Source organism: Saccostrea echinata, unplaced genomic scaffold (assembly GCF_033153115.1).
Source record: "Saccostrea echinata isolate AGI-Se365-2 ecotype Australia unplaced genomic scaffold, CSIRO_AGI_Sech_v1 ptg000066l, whole genome shotgun sequence".
Classification (NCBI taxonomy): Eukaryota; Metazoa; Mollusca; class Bivalvia; order Ostreida; family Ostreidae; genus Saccostrea; species Saccostrea echinata.
Window position 1 is genome coordinate 886,016 of NW_026889815.1, and position 13,650 is coordinate 899,665.

Consider the following 13,650-nt stretch of genomic DNA (forward strand, 5'->3'; position numbering starts at 1 on the left):
CGGAAGTTGACGTTTTTGTTTCCGGTGGGAACAACATATTTCGAAACTACACAAAAGATGCAATAATGTGATATAGGAATTAATTCAAAAAAGGAAAGTTGAAATTTTACGATTTCTTTGATTACTTCCGTACACGACCGGAAGTGCCGACGACGAACGAAAAGGCGATTCCACAAATTAAAATGTCACGTTCTATGCTCTCCAATAAGTCTCCAGTTCATATCTTTAACCGTTCTTGAGAACATTCGCGGACAACATTCCATTTAAAAATCAGGAAATTGCCCGTAACTTTGAACCAGAATGGAATTTTCCAAATTTTCCTTGTGATGAACAAACTTCATACAATGACTAATTTTTCCTGAAAGTTTCACGTAAAACCACTCAATAGTTTTCGAGAACACGCCTGCACAAAATTTGGTCAAAAAAATAATAAGAAGAAGAAGAAGAAGAAACAGTAGAATCACTATAAGGTCTTCCGTGAAAACGGAAGACCTTAATAATAAGAAACAATAGAATCACTATAAGGTCTTCCGTGGAGACGGAAGACCTTAATAATAATAATAACTAGACTCTTGTTGCCATGGCAACAAAAAAGTCTTCCGTTCTTCTAAATCTGTAAGAATTTGCTTTTTTTCTGTGTAAAAAAAAACATACATATCATATTTACTGTGAAAGAAAAAAATAACTGGAAAAAAGTCCTTTCAGTACTTAAGGTACTTTGATTTTCATGATCAATCTTGTATACTGCGTTTGGCACCTATAAGAGATATACGAATATCATAGAGCAAGGATAATTAGCAATTAAAAAAAAATGTTTGCAATCATTTCTAAGACAAACAAACAGACGAACAAACAAACTACTATCATAAACTTCACTGTGTATACGTTCTGGCATAATTGTGATGGTGTTATAAAAAAAAATATAATGAATTAAGTTTGTATCACATTAAACGTTAAGTCACTGAGTTTTGTAAAGTTATAATATCAAGATTTGAAAGCATACCTATAAGAAAGATTATTCAGTTACAGTAATTAATCAGCAATCGATCGATTGATTGATCATATGTTGTTTAACGTTCCTCGAGAGAATTTTTCACACACATGGAGACGCCACTACTCGCGGGTGGAGATTTAAAAATTTTGTCCTATACTTTGGCACTTTTCGCCATTGAGCAGTGAGGAATCTTTTTTGTGCCAGCACCTTCTGCGACACGGGACCTCGCTTTATTCGATCTCAAAGGACCGGTCTCCACGTCCCACAATCGAAGTTCATAATACCGAAATGTTTTATTTTTCATTTTATTTTATATTTTCACAAGTTTGTTGCATCAGATTTACTTAAAGATCATACTTCAAGATCATTTCGAACTCAGGCTACTTTATTGCAGTGCATAGAGCGTCAAGTGATTTTGATTGACAGGTCAACACAAGTGCACTTCGTGCGATACTTTTTAAGCAGAAAAATATACAGGATGTGACCATGACTGACTGTGAAATCAGAAAACATTTAATAATAAAAATGGGTGTGACTGATATAGAAATATATTTGGGTCTATGTAAATGGATAGGAGGATCGGGATTAATAGGGAATCTCTCTCTCTCTCTCTCTTTCTCTCTCTCTCACACACACAGACATGTAAATTGAACATTTCAGTATCATAATGTACCATTATAGAATATGAAATTCTGTACACATGACATGTAAATGGTAATTATAACCACGTTCCAGATTTAAATCTAAAACGAATATATAATTCAAATGCCTAGCTGCACGAACGTCTCCAAATATTAATCAAGACGAGGGGGGGGGGGGGGGGTCAAAGGAATTAGATAGTTTTATGTTTTATGAATTATAAGGAAAAGTAGGGACGTCAGTTGCATGTATATAATTATATATCATTGCATAAAATTGTGCTCATTCAGGTATAATTATCCCACATATCAACAGACCTGTGCAATTTTTTTATCATGTTTTTTTTTCAAAAGAAACAAATAGCGTAGCATTATTTCACACAGAATCGCGTTTTCACATATTTTTTTTTTTTTAACTCTTTGAGTATTTCACAAGAATCCAAGAATCGCCTTTTCACATCTTTTATAACTCCTTGAGTATACAGAGTATAGATCATGTGTCATAAATAATTAAACTTTTTGTCAAATATACATGTAATTAACAAATCTAATCTATAAATTGATTTTCTTTCTTTTAAGTGGCAGATATCAATTTATTTCCAAAGGCTTTAAAACAGTACTGTATTACGATTTTCTATCGCTCAGTTCCTTTTCGAGTGTATGTAATATTTTTTAATATTGAAAATAATACTCGGAAATCGGGATAAATTCGCATTCAAATAATAGAGAATAATAAAATCGTCTGATTATAGAAGGCTTAGTAACTATCTTATAAATATTCTGAACTTACTACTATACGAGATAAATAAAACTGCATGCCTGTCCATCACTATAAATGTATATTCAGTGCTTATAATATATTTATTTGAATTAGCTACCTAGCATATATAGTTTTTTTTTAGATATATACATGTGTAAATCAATTAACTGTCAATACAGACTTACACTACACTGGTAACTTTAAACTATACATGCACTGGAGGCGGTAACTAACGTACTCTTACATTTAGAAGAGTGAACATGGAACGTCTAAATATGTTGATATTGAGAGTGTATATGTTTCTAACGTCATCGATACTATTTTCGCCTTTATCTCGAAAGTTCTATTCTCACTTACAAGTCAGAGTTATCTTTCTTTGCCCACTAAATAAATAGGGAAAATGACGGTACCAAAAATCTACAAAATGTGGAATCTGATTTCAAAACAAATTATATATCTAGTATTTGTAGAATAACCTCTGTTATACATAATAATATCTTGAAAAAATATTAAAAAACAAAAAAGTTAAAAATTTACCGAAACACAAATTTACTTCCGGTTCGGACAGGAAGTACCGGAAACACACGAAAACAACTTCGAAACAAAGAGAATGTCATGATCTAATACTCCTGTAAATTTCACATCTTTATCTCAAACCGTTTCCGAGAAAAACGCCGGACAAAAGTCCATTTTAAAATTTAAAATTCGGCCATAACGTCGGACCGGAAGTGAATTCTTCAAAAAACGGAATTTTATATAAACTTCACATATCAACCTATTATGTTGTAAAAAATTGTGAAAATCTATCCAGCCATCTCTGAGTAATCGCGCTCACAAAATTTGGGAGGAATAATAATAATAACTAGACTCTTGTTGCCATGGCAACAAAAAAGTCTTCCGTTCTTCTAAATCTGTAAGAATTTGCTTTTTTCTGTCTAAAAAACATACATATCATATTTACTGTGAAAGAAAAAAATAACTGGAAAAAAGTCCTTTCAGTACTTAAGGTACTTTGATTTTCATTATCAATCTTGTATAATACATTTGGCACCTATAAGAGATATACGTATATCATTAGCAATTTAAAAAAAAATTGTTTGCAATCATTTCTAAGACAAACAAACAGACGAACGAACACCGTACTATCATGTATGTTTTGGCATAATTGTGTATGGTGTTATAAAAAAATATAATGAATTAAGTTAGTATCACATTAAACGTAAAGTCACTGAGTTTTGTAAAGTTGTAATATCAAGATTTGACAGCATACCTATAAGACAGATTATTCAATTACAGTAATTCTTCAGCAATCGATTGATTGATTATACGTATGTTGTTTAACGTCCCTCTCCAGAATTTTTCACTCACATGGAGACGACACCACTCGCCGGTGGAGACTGCAAATTTTTGTCTTATACTTTGGCACTTATCGCAATTGAGCAGAGGGGAATCTTTTTTATGCCAGCACCTTCTGCGACAAGGGACCTCGATTTATACGATCTCATCCAAAGGACCGGTCTCCACGTCCCACAATCGAAGTTCATAATACCGAGATATTTTATTTTTTATTTTATTCTATTTTTTCACAAGTTTGTTCCATCAGATTTACTTAAAGATCATACTTCAAGATCATTTCAAACTCAGGCTACTTAATTGCAGTGCATACAGCGTCAAGTGATTTTGATTGACAGGTCAACACACGTGCACTTCGTGTGATACTTTTTAAGCTGAAAAATATACAGGATGTGACCATGACTGACTATGAAATCAGAAAACATTTAATAAAGAATGGGTGTGACCGATATAGAACTAATTTTTGCTCTATGTAAATGGATAGGAGGATCGGGATTAAGAGGGAATCTCTCTCTCTCTCTCTCTCTCTCTCTCTCTCTCTCTCTCTCTCTCTCAGACGTAAATTGAACATTTCATAATGACAAATCTACCATTATAGAATATGAAATTCTGTATACATGTAAATGGTAATTATATTCACATGTTCCAGATTTAAATCTAAAACGAATATATAATTCAAATGCCTAGCTGCACGAATGTCTCCAAATATTAATCAAGACGCGGGGGGGGGGGGGAGGCTTCAAAGGAATTAGATAGTTTTATGTTTTATGAATTATAAGGAAAGGTACGAACATCAGTTGCATGTACATAATTATATATCATTGCATAAAATTGTGTTCATTCAGGTATACTTATCCCACATATCAAGAGACCTGTGCAATTTTTTTTATCATGGTTTTTTTTTTCAAAAGAAACATATAGCATAGCATTATTTCACACAGAATCGCGTTTTCACATATTTTTTTTTAACTCTTTGAGTATTTCACAAGAATCCAAGAATCGTCTTTTCACATCTTTTATAATTTCTTGGGTATATAGAGTATAGATCATGTGTCATAAATAATTTAACTTTTTTATCAAATATACATGTAATAACCAAATCTAATCTATAGATTGATTTTCTTTCTTTTAAGTGGCAGATATCAATTTATTTATAAAGGCTTAAAGCCTTTAAAACAGTACTGTATTACTGTAACAAATTTCTATCGCTCAATTCCTTTTTGAGTGTATGTAATATTTTTTAATATCGAAAATAAAACTCGGAAATCGGGATAATTTCGCATTCAAATCATAGAGAATGATAATTCGTCTACATTATAGAAGGCTTATAACTATCGTATTCTGAACTTACTATACGAGATAGATAAAATTGCATGCCTGTCCATCACTATAAATGTATATTCAGTGCTTATAATATATTTACTTGAATTAGGTACCTAGCATATATATTAATTTTTTTTTAGATATATTCATGTGTAAATCAATTAACTGTCAATACAGACTTACACTACACTGGCAACTTTAAACTATACATGCACTGGAAGCGGTAACCAACGTACTCTTACATTTAGAAGAGTGAATATGGAACGTCTAAATATTTTGATATGGAGAGTGTATATGTCTCTGACGTCATCGATACTATTTCCGCCTTTATCTCGAAAGTTCTATTCTCACTTACAAGTCAGAGTTATCTTTCTTTGCCCATTGTATACACACTAGGTAAATGGGGAAAATGACGGTACCTAATATCTAGAAAATGCGAAATCCAATTTTAAAACAAATTATATGTTTAGTATTTGTAGAATAACTTCTGTTATACATAATAATATCTTGAAAAAATATTAAAAAACAAAAAAGTTGAAAATTGACCAAACACAAGTTCACTTCCGGTTCGGACAGGAAGTACCGGAAACACACGAAAACAACTTCGAAACAAAGAGAATGTCATGATCTAATACTCCTGTAAATTTCACATCTTTACCTCAAACCGTTTCCGAGAAAAATTCCGGACAAAAGTCCATTTAAAAATTGGAAATTTGGCCGTAACTTCGGACCGGAAGTGAATTTTTCAAAAAACGGAATTTTATATAAACTTCATATATCAGCCTACTATCATGTGAAAAATTGTGAAAATCTATCCAACCGTCTCTGAGTAATCGAGCTCACAAAATTTGGGAGGAATAATAATAATAATAATAAAAAGAAACAATACAATCACTATAAGTCTTCCGTTGTGAACGGAAGACTTAACTAGACTCTTGTTGCCATGGCAACAAAAAAGTCTTCCGTTCCTATATGATACTGTTTGCAGTTATTTTTTTTATGTAGAGAAACGTGTATAATAATTTAAAAGTTGTAAAGAATCTAAAATTTATCCTTTCGGTACTGTCGGTCCATTGATTTTTACTGCAAAACTGAATGTATCTGTAGTCCTTATATATGATATTGTATGCATGGAGATTTTTCATTAAGAGAAGCATATTTAAACTATTTTAAATTTAAAAGTTAAAGGGGGAGTATCTAGAAAGCAACATGTCAGTTCTTACGGTACTTTGATTTTCACTACAGAAATGAAAGTATCCACAGTCCTTATATATAAACATGACAAATTATAATACATAAGTCTATGAATTGAATTTTGCATTTAGAGAAACGTCTATATATAAGTCAAATTTATAAAAAATAGTGAATATGCTTTCAGTCCTTGCAGTACTTTGATTTTTCTTGGCTTATGAAAATAGCTTCCATAGGTAACTTATTGTATGCATTGATGTTTATGTATAGAAAAACACGCCTTTTTATAATACACTGTAGTGAGAAAAAGGTGGGTATCTAAAGGTACTTTGATTTTTACTTCAATTAAATATAATCTTCATCCATATATATATGATACTGTATGTATTGATTTTTGTATGAAGAGAAACATGTAAACATAACCTTCATGTAATTAAAAGTAAAAAATGCCCCTTAAGTACTTTCAGTACTTTGATTTTTTAAATGCAAAACGAAAGTAGCTGAAATCTACAAAACGGGTGATCTGATTTCAAAATAAATTATATATTTGGCACTTGTGGACCTATCTCTATTACACCATAAAATATCTTGAAAATATATTGAAAAACAAAAAAGTCGAAAATTGACCGAAACAAAAATTCACTTCCGGTTCAGACAGGAAGAACCGGAAACAAACAAAAATCATGTAGAAACAAAGAGAATGTCATGATCTAATATTCCTGTAAATTTCACATCTTTATCTCAAACCGCTTCCAAGAAAAACACCAGACAAAAGTGCATTTAAAAATTTCAAATTCGGTCATAACTTCGGACCGGAAGTAAATTTTTCAAAAAACGGAATTTTATATAAACTTCATATATAAGCCTACCACTCTGTAGAAAATTGTGAAAATCTATCCAACCATCTCTGAGTAATCGCGCTCACAAAATTTGGGAGGAATAATAATAATAATAATAAAAAGAAACAATACAATCACTATAAGTCTTCCGTTGTGAACGGAAGACTTAATAATAATAATAATAAAAAGAAACAATACAAACACTATAAGTCTTTCGTTGTGAACGGAAGACTTAATAAGAAACAGAGTAAAAACAATATGTTCCCCAACTTCGTTTGGGGAACATAATAAGGAAGAGTGTCTTTTCCAGAATTTTGAAATTGGACAAATGGTTCAAGTGTTCTGATCTAAGCACTGTTGATCTTGTAAGAAGAAGTTAGTTTCTTTTGTTAATCACTTATGATAATTAATCCCTGAAAATACTGTAAATGATAGATCAATTTAAATTTTAAAAAATATATAAAAGAATTTCAAATTTATAGTTAAAAAAATTAAAGGGTCGTGGAATTCAGTCCACATTTATTTTTTTTAATACAAGAGTTTTGTTAGTATGTGGCTGACGTACATTCTGTTTTTTTATCTGCATAACTTACCAATTGCACGACTGACCAATTCCACGTGTACATTTACAATATCCCCCTCTAAAAATGAGAAACAACTGTCAAAGTTCAATGTTATAAAATTTTGTGTAAGACTTTAATATAAAAAAAATACTACAGGACTTTGCAATGGGGGAAGTTGCAACAAAAGAAATCGTTGTGGCAGACCAAAATGTGCGACAGCTCGTCAGGAGCATGAAATTTACTCTTGGCAAAACGCAATCGGCCATGTCTGCCGAAGTCTTGAATAGGAAATATAGGAATGATCATGGGTTTTAAATATCCACTCAGACTTGACCTTAAGAAATAGGATTCATGCAGCAAATTTGCATGTCTGTAAGCCAGCATATTCGTCCACATTTGACTGTAAAACATTGCAATGCTCGTTATTCAAAACCCCGAGAGGCCATTGTTAGAGGAAATGTGGTGGTTTACTACATGTGATCAAACACGACTGTGTGATGTATTTTGCAATTTCAAATTAGGCACTGGCAAGTACCAACAATTAAAGACATCTACTCCACAATTCGTAACTGAATACTACTCTTACCATTTTGTTGATCAATGGTCATTCTTTTTCTCTTGCTTTTGGGCATCGTCGCAAACCACGGCCAAAATGTATGATCCTCTCCTATTCTGGCCGTGGTTGAATATGAAGATAATATTTTGTATCTCATTAAAAATTTACCAATGCGAGTAAAGCATAGTCGGAAAATGAACTTTGACTCGACCTTTCAACGCCCAATCTCAGTTTACGAAACATTTCTTTTACTGTTGATGTCAATTGTTGATTCAATTGCGATGGAAACAAATACTGTAATTGGCTGAACATGACGTCACAACAAAGAGGTCTAAATATTCAAGATTACGACACTTTTTGTGGTCAAGCAGCCACGGGTAGAATAAAGCTGTGTGCGGACTCCGGACCGTGGCTTGAGACGATGGTTTTTTGGCAACATATCTTCATTTTTTCAGTTTATCTTGATTTATTTTACACTTCTATAGATGCTTCAAATTATTGAATTATACTCAAGCGACCGTTTAGGCCCTTGGACCTCTCGTCTTTGTAGTATGCATAAAGCATGACTGAAGTAGAGTTGAAGACCTATATGACTATCACTTCAGGATCTCAGACTGGGTCTTTAGAAAGTGTAGGTTTAGGTTACAGGCATATTTCATACTCCCTTATGTCCTTAACCCTTGTTCATGTGGCTAATGATGGATGAAAAATGCATGCTGGAAAATGTCCTCCACTTTTGGCACCACTTGGTTTTACCACTACAGCCCCATTCTGATAGCGGGAAATGATAGCACAAGGGACCATCTACCTTGTCCCAGTAATAATTAAAAACACACTTCAAAGATAATGGGTGTAATAGCTGCTTGAAATATCTACCCTGCCCTTGGCGGTACCACTACAGCGTAATATTGCCGTATATAATAGCCGTATAACCCCTTTACTTTGTACCAGTAATTTTTCGAAACACACTTCAACGAGAAGCTGGGTAATGGCTTACATTCAAACTCTATATCAATCTTCAATACTAAGAGTAAGCAAATTTCAGGTTAGCTAATTGGTCCTGTCCTGTTCCTGAGACCAGTCAAAGAGCGTAAAAGGGATTCTCCCGGAGGTACTTAACCTATTTACAACTGTTTGTTTTTAAGTGGTCAAAGATGATGCAAATTTTTTTTTTATTTTTCTGTTTTTAAATACCTGATTTTCCTAATGCAGGTGATCTTAACTGCCTTCGAGTATTTGTCTTATTAAGTAAGTAAGTGTTGCATTAATTGTCTAAGTATTAATTATCAATTGTCTAAAATAAGTATAAAAACAATATTGCGTCAGAGTACTCTAAGTCCTTTGATGAATTTCTTAGTGGCTGTTGTTATTGGATGCTATTTTTGACTGCATGTTATATGCATCTGACTTTGTAGTACATTGATTTGTCAGCATATTAAAGCTTCTGTACTACATAAAATATAAAGTGGACTTAATGATATAAAGAATAGACTTCATAATATATAAAGTGGACTTAATGATATAAAGAATAGACTACATAAAATATAAAGTGGACTTAATGATATAAAGAATAGACTACATGATATATAAGGCGGACTTAATGATATAAATAATAGACTACATTATATATAAAGTGTACTTAATGATTTAAAGAATAGACTTCATAATATATAAAGTGGACTTAATGATATAAAGAATAGACTTCATAATATAAAAATTGGACTTAATGATATAAAAAATAGACCTCATATTATACAAAGTGGACTTACTTATATAAAGAATAGACTACATTATATATAAAGTGTACTTAATGATTTAAATAATAGACTTCATAATATATAAAGTGGACTTAATGATATAAAGAATAGATTTCATAATATATAAAGTGGACTTAATGATATAAAGGATAGACTAAATGTTATGTAAAATTGACACTGTGATGCATATTTTGTACCCTTAAGACAGCTGTGGCGTTCCATAGATCTCAGTCGGTCTACCATTCAGCATATGTCACATCTTTGCCTCTCCCATCATACTGAGCATAACTATGGTAAATGAAAAATTAAAAAACCCAATGAATTTAACCTTTTTTTTCCGGAAAATTTTGACTTGCCAATGTCCTTAAAATATAACATGGCTCCTTCATAAATGCAACGATTTTTAAAAATTGAAAATAGCGCTAAATTCACACAGAAAAAACATCATTTATAAAGATGAAAACGTAAATCAAAGCTAAAAAATGAAAAAGAAAATTCAGACATAATCGGGATTAAACCCGAAATGGTAGAACACTGTTGAAGTTTGAGGTTAGTGTGCGAGGTACCAGCCACCCGAGGAGCTCCGAGTGCAGACCAGCTCATCGGAGTTTACGGAGACCGCCGCCATTTTGGAATGCGAATATCTAGAGTTTGGGTTTATCAATTTTTAAGCAAATTATATATTAAGCCTTTTTGGAAATGCTTCTATTAACCCTACTAATATCAATGAAAAATATTGAAAAACAAAAAAGTTAGAAAAATTGGCTTTTTAAATTTGCATCCGGTAACGAACGGAAGTACCGACGACGAACGAAAAGTCACGTCCCGGCTAGTATTTATCACGATCTATAATCCCTGAAATTTTCACATTGATATGTTTAACCGTTCTTGAGATTATCCGCGGACAAAATGTCTTTTTAAATTCAGAAAATGGTCTGTAACTTGGCACCGGAAGTGATTTTCCAAAAAATCTCTCTGATAAAATAACTTCAGATTATAACACATCGTTCCTGCAAATTTCATTAAATTCCATCCATTAGTCTCTGGAAAATTGCGTGCACAAAATTAGAAAGTCAAAAAAATAATAAGAACTAGACGAGCTTGTTGCAAAGCAACAAGGTCTTACGTCAGATTAGATGAAATATGATCATGACTGATAGTTTGACTTAAAAAAGGAAGAACAAATATAGATGAATGAAATAGGCACTTGAATTTATTCAAAATATGTTTAGAAACACATAAAATAGTGATATCTTTTAATTTCTAGCAATTTCCTGTTCTTTTTCAATCACTTCCGGTATGACCGGAAGTACTCAATACAACTTAAAACTCCATAATGAGTGTGTACAAATCAATCCAGAAAGTTTCGATGAAAAATACGCATTTCTGGACAACTTCCGGTGGAAATGAAATGACATGAAACACTGTATATGTCAATGTTATAAACATTTAAAAATTAAAAAAATTAAAAATTGCATATTTTTAAATTACTTCCGGTGGAAAACAGAAGTGACGCCAGAAAAAACGAAACACCGGAGACAAATTTACAGATCATGCTCCATTATCCCAGAAAGTTTCATGACTCTATCTTCAACCGTTTTTGAAAAGTGGCACAGACAAAATTTCAATTTAAAAAAAAGAAAATCTGGTATAACTCGCGACCGGAAGTGACATAATCAAAATTTTAAAACATGCCTTAAGTTCATGTAATTTGCCATCTTTGCTGAAAGTTTCATGAAAATCCATCCATGCATTTACGAGAAATCGCGTGCACAAAATCGGTAAAGAAACAACAGAATAATAAGAAGGTCTTCCGTTGAGACGAAAGACCTTAATAATGAAAAGATACACCAATGAGTAGTATAACAATTAGTAAATGACATAAGTGATTGCTCATTTCAATAATAATCTTGTACTATTTCAGTTAAAAGAAATACAATGTATTAAAGTCTATGACTACTATAACATGTTATCATTTATAAATTTGCCCACAAAATCAAGAGGTTCCTTGTCTTCAGTATTGAGTAACCAAAAAAGTTTTTATTAGTCCCCTCCCGGTGAAACCGAAGGGGACTATAGGTTTCCTCTGCGTCTGTCCGTCCGTCCGTCTGTCTGTCTGTCCACTTGGTTTTCCGCACTTACCCTAAACACTTGCAGATATTAAGCTGATTTTTGATATGCGAGTGCATCTTGATGAGGTACAGATCAAGTTTGCATTTCGTTCCGCTTCATTAATTTTTGACGGAATTACGACCTTTTCAATATTTAAGGGTTTTCCGCAAACGCCTGCAGATATTGAGCTGATTTTTGGTATGTGACTTTAACTTGATTAGTTATTGACCTAGTCTGCATTTTCGTTTCGCTTCAATGATTTTTGACGGAATTGCAAATATTTGTCAGTTCTTGTCCCTTACGATGATATAGGTGGCGCACGACACGTTTCAGTTCATAGTTACTTCCGGTTTCGCTTCGATTTCGATAACATTAGAGTAGTCATAATAAACATCAAATGCCCACTTGCTGTTGTGTGCCTGGTTGTTCCACCAGAGGAGGATTAAGCTTTCCAAAGGAAGAAAGGATAAGAAAGCTTTGGATTCGAGCCATTCGACGAAACGATGAGGATATTACATATAAACATTGGACGCCACAGCCATTCAGTGTTGTGTGTCACAAACACTTTCGTGAGGAAGACTTCACCTCCGAAACACAGCACGGTTAGTAAGATTATTTGGCTTCATTTTTAGTTGCTTAATTATATTTTGTCTTACAACATAATTTGTTTATAGTTCATAACAGCTGTGTAATAACGCGACGGATACACATGAAAATTTTACTTTTATATATATCTGCTATATATCAAAATCAAATACCAGTTTTAATACAGCGAAAAATCAAAGACTTCATTGAAACTTTTTTTTATTAAACGACAAATCATACTGAGAATTTGGCCATAGAGATGATGCTTTTATATAAGACGTAAACCTTTATAAATATAATGCATATATACATACAATAATATTTACTTCTATTACACATGTTCATAGTTGACATTGAAACAGCTGATATGACTTAAAGAATTTCAATGATTAACAGTTTATCATTTTAACATTTGCATGATTTGTTACGAATTATCTCCATTTATTTTTACATGTTGACAAGTGCTTTTCTTTTCCATTACCAGCGCAGTATCCTAATATTAAACAGTTTGATATTATCAAAATATGCAATGGAGTGGTCAAACTTGTGAAATATATTTTGAAAAATACCAAGTTTGCTATTTCATGGCTATTTTGTTATGTCATAATTCATCAAGATGTGGTGAGGAAATAGAATCATTCTGCAGTCATGCTCTTTTGGAAGTTCCTGACAAGTGGATTAGGAAGTCACCACTGGATACGATAAGCCTTATAATACATATATCTTTTCTTTTTTTTTTTTTTAGATTTTATACATTTTGGAGAATTTTTAAACATCTGATATATCATGTTTTTTTTTTCTCCAAAACATTTTCATTATGTAGTAAACAATAAAATATTTTTGATAACTTGATAGGCACTGAACCACTAAGAAGGCAGAGAAAACCTGATGCAGTCCCTTCCATCTTCCCTTGGACCAAGTCAAAGTGGAGTTATGGTGTTGATGAGAGGAGCAAGAGAGCACTTGCCCGTCGTGCCAA

The 13,650-nt window shown here is 32.5% G+C and overlaps 1 pseudogene; it reads left to right on the forward strand.

Moving 5' to 3' along the window:
* The window catches only part of LOC133176127 (uncharacterized), a 33,887-nt pseudogene that overhangs the window by 14,607 nt on the left and 5,630 nt on the right, over nt 1-13,650 (forward strand).